Consider the following 25,581-nt stretch of genomic DNA (forward strand, 5'->3'; position numbering starts at 1 on the left):
AAAGCAGTTTTGGTTTATTGCACCAAAGAAGACTTTGGGGTGGGGGGAGGGTTCATGTCCTGGAACACGATGGCAGAAGAGGACTTAGTGGGGGTTGAATTGTTATGTGTAAAACTGAGAAGTGTTATGCATGTACTATAGACTGTAAACCATTAGTCCCCCAGTAAAGAAATTAAAAATAAATAAATTAAATAAAGGTTCAATGGTCTGGGAGGTGATGCATCAGACTCCTAAACATCTGATAAAGCATCAGACTCCTAAGCATGAGGTCCCAAGTTCAATCCCTAGTAACACATGTACCAGAGTGATGTCTGGTTCTTTCTCTCCCCTCCTTTCTCATAAATAAATAAAATCTTTAAAAATTAAATAAAATAAAAGTTCAGATTAAAAATGAATTAAGGAGGTCAGGTGGTGGGATGCCTAGTTGAAGGCACATATTACCATGCACAAGGATCCAGGTTCAGGTCCCTGCTCCCCACCTGCAGGAGGAAGGCTTCACAAGTGGTGAAGCAGTGCACCAGGTGTCTCTCTTTCTCTTTCCCTCTCTACTTCTCTCCCTTCCCCTCTCAATTTCTCTGTACTATTAAGTGCAAATAATTAAATAACACTAAAAAGACTCTTTTCTACCCCATAGTCATCCTTTTCATTATCTTTTTTGCACAAGTCCTTCCCCATTCTTATTGTCTACTCCATTTCTTTGAAAGAATAAAAGAATTGTACCCCTCTTATCCTATAGTCTTGTCAATCATTATCAAATCAATTTTAAAAAATACAAGTAAATAAAATGATAGTTTAAACTTTTAATCATCAGACATTTCATCTTTGCAGTGAACTAAGAATACCTTTATTTCAACAGACTTACTAACTTGGTCATCCTTTCTCAATTATCACAGTTGGCAAATCACTAGCATTACACACTCTTTTGCAAAAACAACAATGCTGATCAGTAACATTAAAACAACTTGATGATAAGCAGGTTAATTTCAAGCATATAGAACATGAATTGCTAATAATTTATCTTCCAAATTTTAGGCTTGGTTTGGCATAGATTATCCATCTTCTAATTTGCCATTTAAAGCTTTTCTTGTTATTGCTGTTTTACCTTAATGAAAAGTGATGTAAACAATAAGCCTATAGACATCTACACAATAGCAAAGAGCAAACATCCAATGAAAAATAGGGGCAAATTAGCAATGAGTTTCTCATTATTATAAGAGCTGTTTGCAACAATTAAATTTATTCCCACTTATCTATTGTTATACAGAAAGCAAGTCACCAATCTATAGTGAATGTAATTCAGAATTATTATAAAAATACAGAATATTAAAAGGTGTAAGAGAAAGAATAGCAGTAAAGTCTTTGGTGCCTTCCCCCCTGCCCTGGATTCTTGGAATGTAGTTTCTCTAACAGCCCATTTTCCCCTTAGGGTGTGCACTGCTCTGTTCTTCCATCTCTACCCCTGTAGTTTTTTTTTTTTTTTTTTTAAGAAGATAAAGCAACTGTATAAGAATGTCTAAAGACATCAAAGACCTAAAGCCCCACTGGTTGTGTGTGGCATGGGAGGAAGAGGAGAAAAATGTGAGGTAATGAGCATCTACTGTATTTACCTTATGTGCAGGGCATGTAGGCAACAATAGAAACCATGTAGGGTGCATTTTTAATAAAAAATGAACATGGCAGCCTAATGGGAGGCCTTTATTCTTCAAAAGGGTCTCCTTTCCTCCTTTTGTGCTTCACTTAATTCATGGCATCTGAGCTGCTCTTGAACTTGACAGACTAAGAGAAAGAAAGGGAGGGATGAGGGGGAGTCAGACACACAAAGAGAGGGGAAGGAGCACTTCAAAGAAAATTGGTCGTAAAAAAATGAGTTCTACTGCCAGTTTTGATGAAGTTTTAAACTTTAAGGTTGACTATATCAGTCAGTGTTGAAATGAATTTTATTTTCCCAATGACTGTAATGAGTAGTAAAGTAGACAAAACAAAATTAGTATGCTCTAAGAACTGGTCATATATTTTCTTTTCTGCTACACTGTATATTGATTTAAGTAATAGTAAGAAAATATTTGCTTTTGAGAAATTACATGAAAAATAGCGTTCTACAATCAGAGACAGCAACTGACTTCCAGTTTAGGATTTTATTTGAGTGATAATGAGAGCCAATATCACACCACCAGTGCCACCTGCAGGATAAATATGGACAAGCATTCTACAATATATTTTAAAACTAAGATTTTTAAAAACAAAATATTCACAACTAACCTATGACATTTTCATTTTAAAGTCAGAAATTTAACAAAAAAAAAGCAGTGAATAACTTTAGGTTTTAGGTTTTCATGATGATAAATACAGAATTTCTGAAGGACCCTTAGTTGTACTACCTATTAATAAGAAAGGATGCTTCCAGGGGTCAGCCTGTGGAGCACCTAGTAGATCACACATATTACCATGAGCAAGGACTGGTGTTCAAGTCTCTGGTCCCCATCTGCTGGGGGTGGGGGAAGGGGAAGTTCCACAAGTGGTGAAGCAATGCTGCCAGTGTTTTTCTTTCTCCATCTCCCCTGTCACTCTCAATTTCTCTCTCCAACTCTACCAAAAAGAAAATAATGAAAGAAAAAAAAAGTAAGAGGAAAAAGAAAGGAAGGAAGCTGCCAAGTGCCAGCAATTAGTCCAGTGTGTGTGTGTGTGTGTGGGGGGGGGGTCTTCCAAACAAAAAACTGATTATAAAGTAAGATGACTGTCCTGTAGTTTTTAGGTGTTTTTTTTTAATATTTTACTTATTTTAAATATAGATAGAAAAATCAAGTGACCACCACCCAGACTTGTTGTCTTCCTAATTGTGAGATATACATTCATTCTTCTTCTTCTAGCGTTTGCCCTTCTTCCGTAGCCAGTCAACAGCGTCAGGTTGAGCCTGATGTAAAGTTTCGAGACCTCCTTTGAATCTGGAGAGGTGGCAGTCGTTAACTATGTGGGTCATAGTCTGTCTGTAGCCTCAGGGGCAGTTCGGGTCTTCTCTGGCTCCCCAGCAATGGAACATAGCGGCGCAACGGCCATGGCCTGTTCGATAGCGACTGAGGAGGGCCCAATCATAACGTGCTAGGTCAAAGCTGGGTTGACGCTTGCAGGGGTCTGTGATGAAGTGTTTGTTCTTTACCTCAGCTGACTGCCAACTCTGTTTCCAAGAGTCTGGAACAGAGAAGTTCAGTGTAGGCGTAGGGGACCAGATTGGATGACGAGACGTCAAGCATTGGACAGGGTGGGCGAAGATATCCGCGTATATTGGGAGGTCCGATTGAGCGTAGACGTGGGAAATGAACTTAGATGATGCCGCATCCCGACGAATATCTGGCGGGGCGATGTTGCTAAGAACTGGCAGCCATGGAACCGGGGTGGAACGGAAGGTTCCAGAAATGATCCTCATGGAGGAATATAATTTGGAATCGACCAAGTGGACATGGGGGCTACGGAACCATACTGGGGCACAGTATTCTGCAGTGGAATAGCATAATGCCAGAGAGGATGAGCGTAGTGTGGAAGCGCTCGCGCCCCATGAGGAGCTGGCCAGTCTTGCAATGATGTTATTCCTCGCGCCCACCTTTGCTGCAGTTTTTATGAGATGTTCGTGAAATGACAGAGTGCAATCGAGACTAACGCCAAGATAGACTGGCTGGGATTCATGCCGGATTCTCGTATCATCATGCTGCACATTAAGCTCACGCGAGGCTGAGGCATGGTGTAGATGGAAAACAGATGATATCGTTTTTGCAGTGCTAGGGATTAGTCGCCATTTTTTACAGTAATCAGATATCAGAGACATGTCTTTCGTGAGTGTTTCCTCGAGGATGTTAAACTTGGATGTCTGAGTTGCACATTCATTATACATTCATTATAATGTTGGATTTTTTAAAAATATTTATTTTATGTATTTATTCCCTTTTGTTGCCCTTATTGTTTTATTGTTGTAGTTATTATTGTTGTTGTCGTTGTTGGATAGGACAGAGAAAAATGGAGAGAGGAGGGGAAGACAGAGAAGAGGAGAGAAAGATAAGACACCTGCAGACCTGCTTCACCGCCTGTGAAGTAACTCCCCTGCAGGTGGGGAGCCGGGGTTCGAACCGGGATCCTTTTGCCGGTCCCTGGGCTTTGCGCCACCTGCGCTTAACCCGCTGTGCTACAGCCCGACTCCCATACATTCATTATAAAACAAGCACATCTGAAATAAAGGAAGATCTGTTTCCATGGTCAAATTTAACATTCCTTCCTCCAGTTCTTTTTCCTATGAATTTCCCATATATATAATTTTGTAAGATATGTTGCATCTTGCAGTTTGCACTTTTTAATTTTTTTAACCTCCACCTTTCAAAGATAGTTTATACCTTCTTTCATGTCAATTTGCACATTGAAAATTTTTGCTGTAAGGATGTATTAATTTGTGATCAATGTACCACTGACAAGTATTTGGACTATTTTTTTTATATTTATTTCCTTTTGTTGCCCTTGTTGCTTTATTGTTGTTATTGATGCCATTGTTGTTGGACAGAGCAGAGAGAAATGGAGAGAGGAGGGGAAGACAGAGGGAGAGAGAAAGATAGACACCTGCAGACCTGTTTCAGTGCTTGTGACGCGACTCCCCTGCAGGTGGGGAACCAGAAGGGCGAACCGGGATCCTTCTGCTGGTCCTTGTGCTTTGCACCACGTGCGCTTAACCTGCTGTGCTAACACCGAACTCCCTTGGACTATTTTTTTTTTTAACCTTATGAACAAAATTCCAGAAATGCCACTATGAATGTGTATCTTTGCTTACTGTTATAAATGTTTCTATAAATTAGTGGCTCAATGGATTGACCTTCTCGTGGTACATCCTGTGAGTATCCATTTATTGGGGAAACTGACGATCCTTCCTAGCCGACTGAATCCACATGGATCCCAGTCACTTTCAAAGCCAGCAACAAGCAGACATCAGGCTCAACCTGACGCTGTTGACTGGCTATGGAAGAAGGGCAAATGCTAGAAGAAGAAGAAGTGGCTCAAGGCAGAATTCCTAAAAGTCAGATTTAGCATTGGCAAATTACTCTCCAAATTTTGTGCCACATTACTTTTGTGTTATTATAACAGAATAGAGAATGGGGTTAGTGTTTCTGTTTTCTGCAAGGTACACCCTTCCCTCTCTGCCTTGTCAAGCTGTAGTTCTCATATTTCAGTACTCCCCTTAAAATTTACTTCTTCCAAAGGAACTTCTCTGACATGCCACTCTGAATTAGTCTGACTCCCATTTCCCATTATATTCTCTTTCAAGTATCCAAAAGATTTTTTTCTTTTTTCTTTCTTTTTTTTTTTGCCAGGACCCACCTGTCTGGTCTTTATAAACTATACAGGAAAGGGACCATTACATTTCTGGTCATGTGCAATACTGCTTGTGGAAGAAATAACAGCTCTCATCCCAATTCTAAGGTCTCAGAACTTATTCCCTAGTCTCCCTCCTTTAATCCATATAAGATATATGACTCTAGAAGGGTCATAGTTAACTGAATACATGAAACAGAGAAAGAAGAATCACAAGGAATCTCTGGCGCTGGGGCTTGGTGCCAGCACAACGAATCTACTACTCCTGGTGGCCATTTTTTCCATTTTTATTGGCTAGGACAGAGAGAAAATGAGGTGGGAAGAGAGACTTGCTTCACAGCTTGTGAAGCGTCCCCCTGCAGGTAGGGAGCTGAGGACTTGAACCCAGATCCTTATGCAGATCCTTGTGCTTAGTACTATGTGCACTTAACTACCTGGGCCCCCTCATAAGGAGTCTACAGAAGCCAGACCTCCCACTTTCTGCACCCCATAAAAGATCTTTGGTTCATATTCCCAGAGGGATAAAGAATAGGGAAAATTCTAATGAAGGGGATGGGATATAGAACTGGTGGTGAGAACTGTACCCCTCTTATCCCACTATTTTGTTGATCATTATTAAATCACTACCAAGAAAAATAGAATCTATCTAAAGGCGTTAGGAAAACAACCAAAATTAAATTTAGTCTGATATGCCTGAACATCACAAATCAAATTCTTCACAACAAACTCAATGTAATATAATAAGAATTTCCACTTAAAACTTCTATATTGTATAATACCTTCTGCAACCCACAATGACCCTGGGATAGAGGGATAGAGGTGGGAAAGCTATCAGGGGAGGGGATGGGATATGGTGATCGAGTGGTGGGAATTGTGTGGAGTTGTACCCCTCCTATCCTATGGTTTTGTTAATGTCTCCTTTCTTAAATAAATAAATTTTAAAAAACTTCTATGTTCTAGGTATCTGTTAGTCTACTCACCACTCTTATCTCTCTTGATAGCAAACATACCTAAAAATTTTTCCATACTTTTATCTCCTATCTTCTTCTCAATAAACTGAAATCTGGTTACAGGCCCTATTATGCTTCATCCATTGAGTGAATAATACTAATAGAGCATGGTGCTAAGTAAAACAAACAAACAAACAAAAACAAGTTCTAAGGTGGCAGGAAGTAGAGGATGATTCATCTCCTGAAAAATTGGTTACGAAGTTAGGAATTCATTCAGCAGTCAAATGCTGAGTGAGGAAGCCATTTTAAGCAATATAAGGACATGATCCAATTGGAACTATGTATTTGCAGAAGTATAACTAACTGAAGAGTCAGAATCTGAATACAAAGGGGATGCAATTGTTTCTAAGGGTGGTTAGATATAAGAACACAAATATATATATATACATGTACATCATTGAGGGTCCTTAGCATTAATATTCAATATCTAAATTAAGCTTATATTTGATTTAGTTATGTTTATACAGAAAACAACAAAAAAATTATTCAACAATGAAAATGTTTTCATTTTCCCAGTCATCCATTACCCACAATGTGACCAGATTAATCTTCCAAAAGTATGGCTCAGGTCATATTACTTAGAACCTCTAATGGCTCCCCACTGTCTACTGAATCAAGTCCAAGCACCTTAGCCTGATATTTAAGATCCTATACAAACTTGCTCCAGCTTACTTTTACTACCCAATATACTAGCCAAATTGAGCTACTTCTGATCCAAACAGAGCCAGATTTCTCTGTCTCTATCAGACATTGGCTCATACTATTCATCTATCTGAACTTCAATATCATATTCCACTGAAGCCATGTGTCAAATTCCTACCTTTCTCACTCAGCACCTTACTCACTCATCACTGACACTCTGGGTCTTTCTTTAACCCATCCCAAGAACAAAATGATTACTCTTCTAAACTGCCCAACTTCCTGCCCTATGCCTGTAACTTACTGCATGCTCTGCATGAATGATCTTTTTCTTACCTGTGTGATCTCCCCAATTAAATTATGAAGAATTTCTAGCCTCTTCCTCTGTGAAACTAAGATACGTACATACAAATAAACAAATATATCTCTAATTTATAAACTATTCTAAATGTCTACTCCTTTTGAAAAGCCAAAACCATTTATCTTTTATTTCCTGGAATATTATGGACAAAGTATGTACTTAAATCACTTTTTTGAAAAACATTAAAAAATCTTTAAGGTGAATATAAAATGTAGCCTTATCATTCAGATTTTATTCAATGAGTCCTATTAAAAGGAAGAAGCACAGTGCAGGGTGGTGGCATAGGTAGAACACACATGTTACCATGAACAAAGACCAGGGTTAAAGTCCCTGGTTCCCAGCAACACCATGAACAGTGAAGGAGTGCTGCAAGTATCTCTTTGCTCTTTTCTCTTATCCTCTATAAAAGAAATGACCACTGGGTCATTGGTGAAGTTGTTCAGGAACTGAGTCCCAGTGATAACCTTGACAGTGAAAGGAAATGGGGGTGGGGGACACCTGCACTATGGTTAAGTTACTGTGCTAAGAGATAGATGATTAAAAATAAGTATAAAATACCAAAATATCATCTCTATCATAAGAAGCTTACAGAATTGGTAGCAATGTAATACATATTCCAAAATAATTAGAAAAACAATTAAAAATGCTATCAAATATTTCAAATGAGCTGCTATAGATAACAAGTATGTGGGAAGTTCAGCATGTAGAGATCCATGTTGGCTGGTTCCCTGTAGAATGCTGAGTCAGAACAGGCAAGCTCATACAAATGATGTGCTCCCTCAGGTCACTCCTATAGAAGAGCCATATTAAGTGCTGTAAATGAAATAAAAGATGGAAACAGACAATGAATGACACCAGAATGTAAAAACCAAAACAAATAACAACAAAAACTACCCAAGGCCCACACAACATGGCACATTCTGAAAAGGAGAAAATATGAAGGGGGGAATTGCTGAGTCTCATCTCCTTAAATCATCTCCCTTAAAAGAGAGGTACCCTGGGAGTTGGGCGGTAGCGCAGCAGGTTAAGCAGAGGTGGCGCAAAGCACAAGGACTGGCTTAACGATCCAGGTTCGCGCCCCTGGCTCCCCACCTGCAGGGGAGTTGTGGTGAAGCAGGTCTGTAGGTGTCTATCTTTCTCTCCTCCTCTCTGTCTTCCCCCTCTCTGGATTTCTCTCTGTCCTATCCAACTACAATGACAACAACAATAACTATAACAATAAAACCACAGGGCAACAAAAGGGAATAAAATAATAAATAAATAAATAAGAGAGGTACCCTAAGTAGGAATATATATGGATCTTTAGGTCCAATGGATGAGATTAACAGTTAATAGTTTGGGAGCTACTCTCTGCCCTAATCTAGTTTTCTAGTTCTATTCTCAACTCTGACACTATCTTCCCAGACAATATTTTTATCCAACTCCATTAGCTATCAAACTTAAGCAAAAATTACTAAAGTCATGAGCCATTTCTTCCCACACAAATACCCTTAGTTTCATCTGCTCTATTCCTACCTTTGGGTTCCTGTTTACTAAACCACTTATCCTGCTTTATAACTTATACCTTTCAGCTACCAAGTTGCAGGTACTACCATGACAACACCCTGACTTCCCTGGGCAGAGGATCTCACTAATATGTCCTAGAACCTAACCTCTCCAAAGACCTACCTCACTAGGAAAGATAAGAATGGGCCAGGGGTATGGGTCAACCTGTCAACATCCATGTCCAGCAGAGAAGCAACTGCAGAAACCAGACCTTCCACCTTCTGCACCCCATAAAGAATTTTGGTTCATACTACAGTAGGGATAAAGAATAGGGAAGTTTCCAGTGGAGAAGATAGGAGACTTGGAACTCTGGTGGTGGGAACTGTATACCCCTATTATCTTACAATCTTGTTAATCATTATTAAATCACTAATAAAAAATACAAAGAGATAAAGGCACCCAAGCTATGAGAAATAGTAGAAAACAGTGTAATTTTCACCAGTGATCACGTCTGATGTTATAAAACATCTAGGGACAGTATAGCATATTGGCTAGAAGTAGGATATAAAAGTGAGCTTACCTCTATCTAATTCTCAGCTCTGGAACTCACAGTTGAGCTTTGGAACCCTGAACAAGTACTCTGACTTTTCAACATTTCTCTTTTGTAAAAAGGTTCAAAACACTACCTGCCTTCTAAAAGTGAATCGGTATTCCATGATGTGGCATTTGTTTATTTATGTGTTTATCTTTATGGCTACCAGGGTTATCACTAGGGCTTGGTGCTGGTACTACAAATCTACCATTTTTCCTTTTTGTCTAAGTATATTTCTTAATATTTTCTAGTCAGTCTGTTCTCTATGTTCTCCAAAATTCTTCTGTCTCAAATACTGTTAAAGCTTTTATTTCACTTTTCATCAAATTTCTTTAGATTTGAACGTGCTATATATCCCCAGCTCTGTATATTTCTAACATTTTCAACTACAAATCACTGTTGGAGTTCAAAACAAAGATACTGCTATAGGAAAGACAATGACAGCTACTGACATTGGGCCATATCATCAATCATTTCTTATCATATGGAATATACAAGCGCACACACATAAACACACATATGATGTGAAATAGAGTCAATCTGTTTTGGGGTTCAGCATTTGGCTCACCTGGTAAAACAAACATGTTACTATGTGCAAGGACCAAGGCTAAAAGACCCAAAACTCCCAGGGTCGCCACATGGGAGTACCCTGGGTGGAGGGGAAGCTTCACAAGTGGTGCTACAGTTATTTCCTCTTCTCTCTACTGCTCTGTATTTCATTCTCTACCTAGAGGAAAGGAGGAGGAGGAGGAAGAGGAGGAGGTGGTGAAGGACAAGGAGATGGGGGGGCACCAGGAGCTGGAGTCATGCAGGCATTGAATCCCAGTGATAACTCTGGTGGCAAAAAAAAAAAAAAGTTTTAAAGTCTTTTTTTTTTTTCTTTTAATAGGGCAGGGAGTCTTTTTTTTCACCTTCATATGAATACCTGCGTGGTGTGTGTGTGTGTGTGTGTGTGTGTGTGTGTGTGTGTGTGTGTGTGTGTGTGTGTTAAATGCAAGAAAAGGCAGTTTTGCCAATGTCATATTTTTAAAGTACAAGACCTTTTAATGTCCAAAATCAGACATGATTCCTCAGCAATAGCTATTTTTGTACAAAACAATAAATGGTTCCCTACAGGACACAGCCCATACAACTCACCTACCCAACTTAATAACACTCTTATCACCAACAGTACCTTGAGCAATAGGCAGAATAGGCAGCATCAAGAAGTGTGTCTATTATAAATTTAAAGACAAAATTAAAGGTCCTAGGGAGTCATTTTCCACCAGCACATCCAGATAGAGAAACGAGACTGCCACATTTAACCAGGACTTTACTACTATATAAGTATCACTCTCACTGAAGCAATTCAAAATTATGACTGCCTCAAAGATTTGTGTTATCACTCAGAGTAACCAGATCCCAACAAATCAATTCACTGAGTCACAGAAAAAAAAAAAAAAGCAAAGTTATATAGAACTCCTATATTTCAAAGAATTTATCAAATACTGTAAGAAAGAAGGGGAAAAGAGAGAGGGGAAAGGAGAGAGAGAGAGTGAGAGAGAGAGGGGGGAGAGGGAAAAGAGAGGGGGGAGAGGGAGAAGGGAGAGAGAGAGAGTGAGAAGGGAGAGAGAGAGTGAGAGGGGGGAGAGGGAAAAGAGAGGGGGGAGAGGGAGAAGAGAGAGAGAGAGAGGGAGGGAGAGAGAGAGAGGGATAAGGAGGAGGGGAAGTCATCTTTCTTAGGCAATTTGGATGATTTTGGATGAACAAGAAGTTTATCCAAAACCATCACTTCTTTTTCTGTTAGCGTAAGTAAGATATTCTGGTGTAAACCTCACTGACCTAGAAATACAAGAACTGATTTCTAGTTTCAGCTATAATCTATAGAATATAACTGACCCTCAGCAAGTCACTTAGTATCAGCTGTTTTCAACTTTGAGGAACTCAGGGTAATCTGGTATGAATACCATAATCAATACTTCCTCTAATAATTCATGTTTCCTCCATCACCAAATTTACAGTCTGAACAACAAATCATCCTCTCAATTAGGATCCTATACATTCAAGGGACAGGAACCCTAATACAAAGCAAGATGAAGAAAAAGGGGGTGGGGTAGGGAATAAAGTGGCTCAAGTAAAAACCTGAATAGTGAGAAAGACTTATTTCAGATCTACAAGCAGTCTGAAAGACCTGATTCCTTTCTCTCTGCTCCCCTTTCCTCTTCTTACTCCTCCCCCTTTTACTTCATTTGGTGGCTGATAACTACAGCCATTTTTGTCTTTCACTAATCTGGGTTTAAATTCACCAAGGAAGTTTCCTCTCAGGACTCAAGAAAAAGAACAGCAGCGAGTGGCTTCACCTGAAAAGTGTCCACCCAGGAGAGTAAAGTGAGCAAAAGGGTAGTTTACAAGCCAATCATGTGCCACCTGTCTGAGGACAATCACAAATCCAGAGCAATTATGCCACCTGTAACACATGTATTACAGGTGTGGAAGAAGTCCTTCAAACCAAAAATCTGTGTGTTGTATTCCTTATTCCAGCCAAGAAAATCCCTTCAAAGGCTCCCTAGCCCTCATTCTCAACAGCACATGTTTTGCCCCCATTATCTTCTTCCAAATCTTAATTATCCCCTAGAAACTCTTACCAGGATGTTTGATACATACCCCATACCCTCATCTCCTCCCTTCAATCAGTTTCAGATTCCAATTCCCTAGCCTCTTTTTCTCCACTCACTTCTTCCTGAACTGGCCTCACCATCACTCTTGCCTGCCAGCTGGAATTGTCTCCATTGGTTTCCCACCACTCCAACCCAGTTCCACACACAGCTATGAGCTTTGTGAAGTTTAAGTCTAAGCCTAATCTTCTTTTACTATACTTTTTAATGCTTCCTTGTTTCCTGCAACATAAAACCATCTAATTTCTGACCATCTTCACTTTGTAGGAGAATCATATTGAATACATACAGTTTCTAAACTTGTAAACTATCCTTTTGCTCACTTTACTCTCCTGGATGGAATTTACTTATGCTACTCTGTGGATTAAGAAATTCCCCTACCTTCAAGCATACAAAAGAACAAGATTCAGTGATGCTGTTTCTATTTTCAGAAATTATTTCCTGCCAAGAGATTTCTTTTTGCACCCTCATTATACTCACAGGTTTCTCCCAGCCACTGTTAACTATGTATTGCACTTACCTGTGTACAGATTAGTCTCATTCCTGTGTTTCTCAAAAGCAGAGGTGCCTTAAATTCATTTGAAAAGCTCTGTAAAAGTAAAGATGCCTAAACCTACACCACACTAACTACCCCAAACCAGAATTACAACCCAAGTGTGTGCTTGGGTTGTAAAGCTTCAAGACAAGGAGCCAAAGAGACAGTTCACTAGGTTTGGTGGCTAAAGTGCCCATACTGAGTTCAGGCTCAAGATCCCACAACTTATGGGAGGTTTTACAGCACTGGAGGAAGTCCCAAGGCTGTGGTCTCTTCCCCCAGCTGAATGAAAAAACAGCCTGGAGTCATAAGATCGAGCCTCAGTTCAGTTAGTTACCTAAGACTATCTTGTAAGGTTTAAAAAAAAAAAAAAATCACTGATGTAATCAGAAAAACAATGCCTATTAAATATTTCCCTCACTTCAAACTGTTTTTGGCAGTTGGGAAACAATAAACATTAGTAAGTTAGTTTCACATATGTCAAATGAAGTCACCAAAAGTTCTCCAATTAAAGTGAACTTAAGGGCTGGGGAGAGAGCCTTTTGGTTAAGTAAATGACTTTCATGCCTGAGGCTCTGAACTGCCAAATTCAATCCCCAGCACCACCATAAACCAGAGCTGAATAATACTCTACTTAAAAAACCATATAAACAAATAAATAGATAATTTGAACTAAATCATATCATTTGTGGATATCCTAAGTAAATAAAATATTTTTACACAAAGAGTGAGAAGATGGGGAAAAGGACAGATTAAGAAATCACCTCGTGATCCAGGAGGTGGCGCAGTGGCTAAGGCACTGGACTCTCAAGCATGAGGTCCTGAGTTCAATCCTGGCGGCACATGTACCAGAGTGATGTCTGGTTCTTTCTCTCTCTCCTATCTTTCTCATTAATAAATAAATAAAATAAAAAAAAAAGAAAAAAAAATAAAAAAAAAAAAGAAATCACCTCAATCACTATTTTCTCTAATAAATTTTTAAAAAATTATCCTTTGTGCTTAAACTGAAACCAAGGATAAATGTTTCTGATTTTAGTTTCAAGTTCCTCTGTGGTTATGAATCAGACTCTTTAGTACTTTTGAACAATGAGAAAAACTAATGCTGCCTTCCACATAAGTGTTAAGACGTGCAACAGAGATATATGTGGCAAATAATACACAGAGAATCATCCTTTTGTCAAACCCAATTATATAAAATACTCAGCCCAGATCAGGGTCAGAAGCTGGGTTAGGTCACTAGGAAGGAAGACACATAGCAAGGAGCTACCTTCAGGGATCTGAGAAACAAATACTCAAGCAGCTTAAATATAAGAGTAAACTGTTCAAGTTCACATTAAATAGGACTGAGAGTACCAACTATTTCAGTGTATGACACCATAAGCTTTAAGCAGATTAAAATTCATGTCTTATATTTTTTAAAGAAATACTAAAGTGTTTTTCTGGTTTAAAGCTGCATTCAAAAGTTTTCCTATTAAAAAACATGTGAAGAATAGATATATAAAACTGAAAGTGCCACATTCACCATATAGTACAGGATCAGAAAATCTGCCTATGGACTCAACCTAGTCAGAGATTCCAGTATGCATTCTAGTCCAAAACAAACTGATGTAACTCACTAGATATAACTTGAGTTTGAATAATACTGAAATTATCATTTTTTTTTCCCTAGTGGCATCAAAAAGGCAAGGAACAAAGAGAAAAAAATGAATTGATACAGTATGATAAAAAAACTCCACTCCCCAACATTTTCTATTCCTATCACCACTGAGATAGGCAAACCTGGTACCAAGTTAAAAAGAAAAATCCAAGATGAACTTTGATTCTAAAAACATGTATTTTATGAATGTGAGTGATTATATGGGTGGAGGAAGGCGGACAGAAGTGGGAGAGAGGGGAGGAAGGACAACACACAACTCACTTATGGCATACAAATGATGCCAGGGCCTTTGGCCTCTGGTGCCTCTGGCACAGAAGCTGGTGCTCCAACAATCTCTATCTCTTTTAAATAATAATAAAAATATTTAATGAAGTTTCGAGATGAAGGAAGGAAGGTAGGGAGAGAGGGAGGGGGAAGAAAAAAACTAAAGGATGAAATGTGATAGAGGAAAGAAGTGACACCTTACTGCATACTATATAATTCACAGAGGTTAAAAGTTTTGTTTTGGTCCTCAATTACAAACTCCAGCTGATGGGTGATATAAATATATTAATTCAAATCACTGAAAGTACTATAAGCTTTTCTCTGAATTGAAACTCTTCTCATCTCTTAAGTGAACTTGTCCCTTGATAATCAAGTCTGTCCAAGTTTCAAAATTATTTCATTATGACTGCTCTTTGGGTCATCCCATTTTAAAAGATGCACTGCAATGAAAACTGTACCACAGTAAAGCAAGGCCATTAAGAAAAACCCAAGGGCCCAATTAGATTATGTAAATTTGAATTAAATACATACATGAATCAGTCAAAAACCAAGCTCCTGGCAAAATGCCAGCCAAAAGCTTTGGGAAAGAAATGTTAAAAATGCCATCCTGGAGGAATACATGCTTTTTCCCTAGTGTCATAAAACATAAGCTTGAAAGTTATGAACTAATCATTTGTGTTAACTTGACTCTGTTTTAAGCAAGAATCAATCCAACTGTTATATTCTAAGATTTTAAGCCCTTATATCAGAAATACTGAGTCATTTTGCCACTTGTGGCTCAACTATGAACATTCTTTCATTTGCAGTTTGCAGGAAAGGCCAAACCTGATAAAAACTGTAACTACACAACTATAGGGAACATATAGAGTTGTTAATGATTTGAGATCAATAAACTTGTTCAGTTTGTTTCTTATCTATTAGTAATATTTTAAAGTCAAGGGAGTCTTTCTTAATATGAATAACTACTTGTTTTGTTTTTATTTATTTATTGGTGAATTAATGTTTTACATTCAACAGTAAATACAATAGTTTGTACATGCATAAAATTTCTCAGTTTTTCATATAACAATACAGCTTTGTATTTATTAGCTTTATAGAACACATTAAAATTATAGCATTTATTCATATTTGCTTTTTTCACTCTGAGGGGTCCAATTCATCAAGAGATGTGAAAATAATATTTCATTATTACATAAAATTTATATAAACACATGAATTTTAAGAATATGAGCTCAGCATGTGCATTATCTCATTTAATTTTAAGCACAGTAATGTGTAGAATGATTTTTACAGATAATTCCCCAAAGCATGGGTTTTCATAAGTGTCAAAACAATGCCTAACATGGGGGCTGGGTGGTGGCACACCTGGTTGAGAGCACTGTTCCCATGAGCAAGGAAGCTTCAAAGCTTCCCAGTCTCCACCTGCAGGGGGAAGTTCACTGAGTGGTGAAGCAGAGCTGCAGGTATCTCTCTTTCTTCCCCTCTACTCTCAAATTTCTCCCTGTTCTACCAAAAACAAAAACATTAAAAATAAAAGATGGGGAGCCAGATGGTGGTGCACCTGGTTAAGTGCTCACATTGCAGTGCACAAGGACTCAGGTTCAAGCCCCTGGTCCCCACCTGCAGGGGGGAAATTTCACAAGTGGTGAAGCAGGGCTGCAGGTATCTGTCTCTCTCCCTCTCTGTCTTCACCCTTCTCTCAATTTCTGGCTGTCTCTACCAATAAATAAATAAAGACAATTTAAAAAAAAATGGAAGGAAGGAAGGAGAGAAAGAGGAAGGAAGGAAAAAAAAGAAAAAGAAAGAAAATAAATGAATCCACTGGTACCAGTGTATTCACTGTTTAGGCCACAAGCCACAGCAACAACCCTGATAGCAATGGAAAAATATTAATACAATTTAATAAAATCAAATTAATAGCATATCAATTGCATAATAAAATTGATAGGGGGTAGATAGCATAATGATTAGCAAAGAGACTCTCATATTTGAGGCTCCAAAGTCCCAGGTTCAATGCCCTGCACCACCATAAGCCAGAGCTGATCAGTGAAAAAAGCTTCCACATTGCTATTGCACCTCCTACGTGGTGTCACGGCTCACATCTGGGTTATGTGTATGGCAATGCAGGCACTCCACCTGGGGGAAAATATCTCTACAGCCCTATAAAAACATTTATATACACTGAATATATAACTTTGCTTCCAAAAGCTTAACAAAAGTAATTGGTAGTAACACTTTCTTCTATAAGTATCTTCTATAACCAACAAAATATAGAACTCAACTAAAATAGGCTGAGTAGTGGGCACTCTTATGTTACTTAAGTAAACCTATTTTCTAGTTGTGTTAACTTTTGGAAAATTATATTCCTTGTGCCTCAGTTTCAGCATCTGCCAAATAAAGATAATAATAGCACCTACATCACAGTGCTGCTGCAGGACTGAATGAGAGGATGCACTTAGAACAGTCTGATACATGGAGATGAGAGCTTATTTTGTGTTACCCAGAACCATTTTCAAGCTAATATCAGCAACCAAGGTTTTCAGTTGTTTTTTTTTTTCCTCAAGCAACAAATCTTGTTGTCAACTTATTTATGCAAAGCAAAATTTGCTTTCAAGTTCTTATTACAGTATCACTGTCTTCTCAAGTAACTTTGAGCTCATATCACTATGTTTACAGCCAGCAGAAGTTAGAAGCAAGGAAATTTGTTTGCTTCCTTTTAAAACAAAATACTTAGTGATCTCACCTGGCACTAGAAGAAAGATTCTAGAACATTTTGGAGTCATGCCGAAAAGAAAATTAATGGATTCTAACAGGAGACAGTCCTAACATTATTGCTTTATACTGACGAGGGGCATAGGACTGAGTCAACCAGTAACAGAAAAAGAGGTGGTAAGTTGCTCTCTTATGGCTAATTTCATTACAAAACAAGTCCACCACCACAGTACCACTCCATTATCAATGAAGTTTCCCCTGATGTCATCCATGGCACTCCCAAATGGTGCTGGGGTTTAAACCAGGCCCTCAAGCACGGTAAAGTGTGTGCTCTATCAAGTGATCTATCTTCCAGTTCAACAGTTAAGATATTGGGGCTGTGTGATGGCACACCTGGTTGGGTGCACATGTTACAATGCTCAAGGACCCAGATTTGAGCCTGTCCCTACATGCAGGGGAAAAGGTTTGCAAGTGGTGAAGTAGGGCTGCAGGTGTCTTTTTGTCTCTCTCCCTATCTCCCCTTTCCCTCTAGATTTCTGTCTCTAGCCAATAAATAAAGATAATAAAGAAAAATTTAAAAATTATATTTAATAGACACTTATCTTGGAACAAGTGAACAATTATTACACAAACTTAGGCAAGGAATTAACTTGATCATTTATCTGTTGTCCAGGAATGGCAGGAATTAATTCTCTACCATTTTCTAAGTATTTTCCCTCCTTTAAAGCAATAAAATAATCCAGTATATTTTATAAAATACTCTTACCAAGTACTGATCAGACCTGACTGGTTTAGCTTTGGAGCTCAGATGAAATTAGGCATGTTTCCCCTCCCCCCTTTCTATCTAAAAACAGCCCAGAGTATTGAAGCCCTGGCAACAATAACAGAAAAGTGTTTGTTGTTCAAGAAGTTATCTATTCTGCTTCTAGTATTTCCAGCACCTATTAGAATGAAAATAAAACGGGAGGATAGTCTGGGAATATAGAATTAGAATAAATTGCTCCTGTACTGATTATTGTTACCATGTTAGCACACACCTGCAGTGTGCACCTACAGTGTACACAGAAATTATCAATGTACTGTTACCATGAGAGCAGGCACCTGAAATTAGTGCACCAAAACTAGTGAATTAATAAAGAGCCCCTAATTTACTGCTTGTGGACAGCAATGTAAGATGTACTCCTTTACTCTGGCTAAGAAATGAAAACTACACAAAGATAAGCCTCTGGGGCCCTAGTTGGAGATTCCCAAACAGACAAGATGGGCCTAGATCTTGAATAAATCCCTCTCTCCATTGTTACCGGTCATCTCTATCAGGAACAACACAATATACCCCATCTGTAGGTCCTCATAGGACCTTGCCCTCAACATGGATCAACCACGGTAGAGAATGTTCCATCCTCCCTCGGAGGATGGACAACAAACTCTATCTTCCACCTGAGGAAGATGGGTTCTGAAATTGGGGCAGCTTCCTACTCATGACCACAGAATGTGAGCTCAGATCTACAGGAATGCAGAGGTCACATAGGCTCCTAAGCTGAATATGGGCCCCAGATCAGATCAAATTGATGGGGTTTACAGTCAACAATATTTATACACCTTTCTCATATTTGGGAGCTACTCTCTTCCCTGATCCAGCTTTCTTTTTCCAGCCATGGCATCATCTCCCCAGACAATAACTTGGATCCACCTGCATATCAGAAATCAGGCTCAGAAAAAAAAACCATACATTATATATAGTATAGTCATGGGCCCTTTGGAATATACCTAAAATAGGCCTACTAACTATCTACAAAATGGAGACCCCCAAATCTTCATCTGCACTAAACCAGCCTTTAGGTTCATAATTAGTCAACAATTTGTTTGGCTTTATATATTAACTCTTCTTTCAGCCACCAGGTGCTACCATAATGCCAACCGGACTTCCCTGGGCAGACTACCCCACCAATGTGTCCTGGAGCCCTGCTTCCCCAGAGCCCTGTCCCACTAGGGAAAGAGAGAGGCAGGCTGGGAGTATGGATTGACCTATCAATGACCATATTCAGCGGAGAAGAAATTACAGAAGCCAGACCTTCTACCTTCTGCACCCCATAATGACCCTGGGTCCATACTCCCAGAGGGATAAAGAATAGGAAAGCTATCAGGGGAGGGGATGGGATATGGAGTTCTGGTGGTGGGAATTGTGTGGAGTTGTACCCCTCTTCTCCTATGGTTCTTCTCAGTGTTTCTTTTTTATTAAAAAAAAAAAATATATATATATATATATATAAGCCTCTATGGCACTGAAGAAGACTCTGGTGTTGTGGTCTTTTTCACTTTCTGTCTCTGCCTCTTTGCCTCTCTCTTTAAATTAAAAAGGCATCCTGGGGAAATCGGGCGGTAGCACAGCGGGTTAAAGCACATGTGGTGCGAAGCACAAGGACCTGCGTAAGTACCCTGGTTTCGAGCCCCCAGCTGCAGTGGAAATGCTTCACAGGCAGTGAAAAGCAGGTCTGCAGGTATCTATCTTTTTCTCCCCCCTGTCTTCCCTTCCTCTCCATTTCTCTGTTCTAACAACGATGACATCAATAACAACAATAACTACAACAATAAAACAACAAGGGAAACAAAAGGGAAAATAAATAAGTAAACAAAAAAAGGCATCTTGGAGTAGTGAAAGCCTGGTGATTATATATATATATATATATATATGTGTGTGTGTGTGTGTGTGTGTGTGTGTGTGTGTGTGTGTGTATATATATATATATATGTTGAATTTTGCATGAACAACGTTAAATATTCTGTTATAGAACACTTCAGTAAATTACCTACATAAATTCTTCTGGGTTTTTTTTTTTTTTTTTTTTGCCTCAAGGGTTATTGCTGGGGCTCGGTACCTACACCACAAATCCACTGATCCTGGAGGCCATTTTCCCCATTTTGTTGCCCTTGTTGTTACTCTTGTTGTGCCTGGTGATTTTTTAATAAAGAGAGAGAGAGAGAGAGAGAGAGAGAAGGGAAAATGGAATTTTCTGGTCATGCTACTTTTAGCCCAGAATAGAAAATTGGGGACAAAGTATTATGTGGTCAACAATGCAATTTTACAGAAACCCTTGAACAAGGAGAAAGACTTAAAAACAACACATCATCAAAAAGAAACCAGTTTGAAACTGCTATCTCATGTGAACTATTCTTATGTATGCTGAAAGACAGAGCTCAATCAACCTAGTTTTGTGAAGAGTCTACACTTCAGTTCTGCATCTGAGAAAAAGCTAGATTAATACAACCATTTACTATCTTGATCAACCAACAAGGACAGGAAGAATAGCTGATTCATGATGCCTGGCTACGTACTATTTCCCAGAAAAATGGGTTAATGAGAGGAGACAGGAAAAATTAGTATAATTACTTTACTCAGGGCCAAGCAGTGACACATCAGATTGAGTGTACATGCTACCTGAGCAAGGACCTAGGTTCGAGTACCCAGGCCCCACCTATGTGGGGGGAGTATCACTAGTGGTGAAGCTGTGGTTGCAGCTGTTTCTGTCTCTATCTCTCCACTCCCTCTCAATTTCTCTCAGTTCTAACAAAAAGTAAATAAATAAGTATATTTATATATGCTTGTCTTAACTAATAGATAGCTGTAAACTCCGTGCTTAAGTAACACCCTGGTAAAATACTGTTTGGTTATCCAATGTTATAATTATTATATATGAAAATTAAAACAATGAGTTAAGTTTTAATCTGGCAGCCTAGCACAAATATAAAAGAGACTGGGTTATAGGAAAACTGACACTACTAAATGCTATAAATAATAATGTCAATATTTTCCAGCTCTATAAGATAAGGTTAAACTTTGCTGATTTCATCAGACCACCTTTTTTAGGTTAACCTATGAATCAATCTTGATCACTCAGAGCTACGTTGACTAATAATTCAAGAATCAATTTATAATTTGTTATTTGTGCCACCAGAAGTTATTCAACTTAATAAAGTTCAGAGATCTTCCCCCCTAAACTTTAGAGCAACAAAGGCCTCACATATATGATTTTATTTTTTCAGGACACTTTTTTCATTAAGATTAAGGGGCAGAGAAGAAGAGACACCATGTGGTAGTACCAGAGCTTCCTCTGGCTGTCACAGCATCTCCCATATAGTGCCAGAGTTCAAACATGAGTTGCAAGTATGACAATACAAACACCTTACCAAGTGAATCTCTCTCTGCCCTTCCCTCCTTTTTAAAGATTCATATGAAAGAGATAGAGAGATGCTCACATGAGAGAGAAGCCAAAGTACCACTCTGGTAGATGTGATGCCAGGAATCAAACCATGAGCCTCAGGCAGGAAAGTCCCAACCTCTATTGACTGAGCTATTTCCCTGGCAACCAGATTTTTTTTTTTTAAGTTACACTTAGCAAGTGAAAAAGACTGTTTATTTACCAGAAAAATCCTACAGACAGTCATACAAAATGGAGGTGGTCAGGTTCCTGTATGATTCCTTCTTTAAATTATGAACATACACAAGGGGGCAGGCATATCCAGGGGTAAGCATGGATTTGTGCATCACTGTGCAAGGATAGGAAGAACATACACAAGAATGCATTCCAGGAAGGAGGCTCAGAACTGAACAAACACCCTATTAGTTTTCACAGCAGTATCTAAGCATGAAACTGTGATTCCAGCAACATGAGCTCTCTACTCGTCTAATCCTCTAATCACACTATTTTTTCCAGCCATATTCATGAAGCTGTTAATTCATATTCTCAAGCTACAGTGATAAAATTTAAGATGCCTCTCAAAATATCAGAGGATGTTTACCAATCCCTTTCTAAGTAAAAGTGGTTGGTATATGAGTACATCTGTATTACAGTGCACTAAAGCAGCACTCTTGGTTGATAGCATGAGGAAGTACTCGAAGGGAAAAGAGGACTAGTATGCTCAGCAAAGCAGTGTAAACTCAGATACAAACAGCATGCAGCTGAACAGAGTGACAGGGGAATGCTTAAATTGGGCATATGTGACTGGGAATGTCAATGCCACTCAGTTAACTTCTTATCAGAAGCAGTTATCAACTACTTTTGCTTTGTCAACTAAAAGCTATACCTCTGATTTATTAACAGCCTGGAGGTAGAGGAGAGTGGTAAACTCACCATATCTACCTGTGGGACATTTTTAAGTTGCCACTCAATTGAGAGACATTACAGTATGTTAAACACACCTCAATCAAAATAGTATGTCTTCATAATAAGCACTAATTTCCTATCCAGCTAACTGAATCAGCTAATACCCCAAATTAAGTGACCATAATATTAACATCTGCAAATAGCTTAAGTTTAGATAAAGTTTAACAGAAACTTCAAATGTCCAGGATCAACAAACTACACAAATAGTTTCAATATATTTAAAATCAACATCAGAGAAGCTTGAAAGGGAGGCTAATATTTAATCTGGTAATCAATTATCCATTTCTCCAAAGTGTAAGAGCTAAGAGTGTACAATTGATTCTAAACCACACAGTCTAGAACTACATAATAGCACACAGAATATGCTTTGTAATGCATACAACCCAGATTTGAACCCAGTCTGAATAAGTCAGACCAGAACAATAAAGATCTGGTAATAGCAAAAAAAAAAAAAAGAAAAAAGAAAAGAAAAGAAAAGAAAGAAAGAAAGAAAGAGAGAAAGAGAGAAAGAAAGAAGAGAAAAGAAGGAAGGAAGGAAGGAAGGAAGGAAGGAAGGAAGGAAGAAAGGAAGGAAGGAAGGAAAGGCGGGGCACAACTTGTTGAGAGTACATGTTACCATGAGCAAGGTTCAAGCCCCAGTCCCTACCTGCAGGGAGAAAGCTTCAAAAATGAAGCAGTGCTGCAGGTTTCTCTCTGTCTCTCTCTCCCTCTCCCTCCAGATTTCTGGCTGTCTCTATCCAATCAATAAAGATTTGTTTTTAAAAAGTGTGATAACAACCCATAATTTGTCCATGAAAATTCTATGGACTAGAAATGTGAAATGATTAGTTTCGGGGCTGGGTGGCTGCGCACCTGGTTGAGCGAAATTTTACAGTGCAAAAGGACCTGTGTTCGAGCCCCTGGCCTCCACCTGCAGGAGGAAAGCTTTGCGAGTGGTGAAGCAGGGCTGCAGGTGTCTCTCTGTTTACCTCCTCCTTCCCTCTCGATTTCTGGCTGTTTCTATCCAATAAATAAAGATAATAAAAAAGAAAAAGAAAAAAAAAAAAGAAAGGGTTAGTTTCTTTTGGTTCACTGAGAAATGATGTTCAGGGGATTCTGAGCAATAATATCAAAAAGTAACAAGTTAATCCAATGCTACTTAATCACTGTAAAGCTTTTTTTTAAAAAAAAATTATTTATTTATTTTTGCCTCCAGGGTTATTGCTGGGGCTTGGTGCCTGCACTACGAATCCACTGCTCCTGGAGGCCATTTTTCCCATTTTGTTGCCCTTGTTGTTTATCATTGTTGTTATTGCTGCTGTTGTTGGATAGGACAGAGAGAAATGAAGAGAGGAGGGGGAGAGAAAGACACCTGCAGACCTACTTCACCGCTTGTGAAGTGATCCCCATGCAGGTGGGGAGTCAGGGTCTCAAACTGGGATCCTAACACTGGTCCTTGCGCTTTGCGCCACCAGCGCTTAACCCACTGTGCTATGTCCCAGTCCCCACTGTAAAGCTTTTTAAAACTATAGATGCCAGATCTCTAAGGTATTAGAAACACAGGAGGGAAAGCATGGGTGTCTGCATGTAGGGAAAAGTTCCAAGGCCTGGGAGGTGGCACACAACAAGGTGTTAAACTAACAAGCATGAGGTCCTGAGTTTAATCTCAGACATCACATGTGTCAAAGTGATCCTGTTTCTCTCTCTAAATAGAGATAATAGAGATCTTTAAAAGAACTTCCACTGGTGACTCTTATCCCAGCAAAAAGTGAGAGCTCCAATTTAACCAATCAATAATTCCTGCTTTTACATTATTTTTTAATCGTTTTTTTATTTTAGTTTTTTAAAAAATATTTATTCCCTTTTGTTGCCCTTGTTTTATTGTTGTAGTTATTATTGCTGTTATTGTTGTTGGATAGGACAGAGAGAAATGAAGAGAGGAGGGGAAGACAGAGAGGAGGAGAGAAAGACACCTGCAGTGAAGCATCACTGCTTGTGAAGCAACTCCCCTGCAAGTGGGAAGCCAGGGGCTCGAACCAAGATCCAAATGCCAGTCCTTGCACTCTGCACCACTTGCACTTAACCCGCCGCGCTACCGCCCAACTCCCTGCTTTTTCATTCTTATTGAGAAATTTTAATTAAACAAGGCTGGGGCGACAGTACAATGGTTAAGCAAGAGACTCTCATTCCTGAGGCTCTGAGGTTCCAAGTTCAAGTCCCAGCACCACCATAAACCAAAGCAAGAACTGGTCTTTCTCTTTGTATCTTTTTCTCATTAAAATTAAATTAATAAAAAATACTAAGCTGTTGAAAAAGTCATTATGTGTTTTTCTACATTCCTCTATGCAAAAATGCATTATGACTTTTCCAACAATCCACCAAGTTAAAGAAAGGTTTAAATAAATTAAGGAAGAAAATAAGACTATAATGAAGTACTGAACTGACGAAATGAACATAAGTGCTAAATTCAGAGGAAGTGGGACTAGAGTACAAGCTTGAGAGATCAGTTTTTGTCTTTTGTTTGTTTTGTTTTGAAGTTTGCTTTCATTTCAGGGCCACGTGGTAGTGCACTTGTTTGAGTGCACACCTTACAGTGCACAAGATCTGGGGTTCCAGCCCCTGTGCCCCACCTGCAGGGGAGGAGCTTCAGGAGCAATGATGCAGGTCTTCAGGTGTCTGTCTATATCTTCCCCATACCTCTCAATTTCTCTCGATCCTAGTCAATGAAATAAAAATAAAAATAAAATTTTAACTTTGCGCACAAAGACCAGTGTAAGGATCCTGATTCTAGCACCCGGCTCCCCACCTGCAGGGGAGTCACTTCACAAGTGGTGAAGCAGGTGGGCAGGTGTCTATCTTCCCCTTCCCCCCATCTTCCCTCCTCTCTCCATTTCTCTCTGTTCTATCCAACAACAATGACATCATCAACAACAACAATAACTACAACAATAAAACAACAAGGGCAACAAAAGGGAATAAATATTTTAAAAATTAAAAAAAAATTTAACTTTGCTTTCATTCCATTTAGCTTGTCTTTCTTGCTTTTTAAATTTTTATTACCTTTATCTATTAGATAGAGACAGTCAGAAAATGAGAGGGATGGGGGAGACAGAGAAGAGAGACATGGGGATGAGTGGTGGCACACCAGGTTAAGCACACATGGTACGAAGTGCAAGGACATGAGCAAG

The 25,581-nt window shown here is 38.9% G+C and overlaps 1 protein-coding gene across 6 annotated transcripts in view; it reads right to left on the reverse strand.

Annotated features, from left to right (window-relative positions):
* The window catches only part of POU2F1 (POU class 2 homeobox 1), a 122,205-nt gene that overhangs the window by 86,171 nt on the left and 10,453 nt on the right, over positions 1-25,581 (reverse strand). Inside the window, exon 2 of one of the 6 annotated variants that reach the window (XM_060197995.1) lies at positions 2,445-2,586. The exons of the other annotated variants lie outside the window; for them this stretch is intronic. The gene's annotated coding sequence lies outside the window, so the exon portion shown is untranslated. The remainder of the gene's footprint in view (positions 1-2,444; positions 2,587-25,581) is intronic. 6 annotated transcript variants of the gene reach the window in all.

The sequence above is a fragment of the Erinaceus europaeus genome, chromosome 9 (genome assembly GCF_950295315.1).
Source record: "Erinaceus europaeus chromosome 9, mEriEur2.1, whole genome shotgun sequence".
In the NCBI taxonomy this organism is placed as follows: Eukaryota; Metazoa; Chordata; class Mammalia; order Eulipotyphla; family Erinaceidae; genus Erinaceus; species Erinaceus europaeus.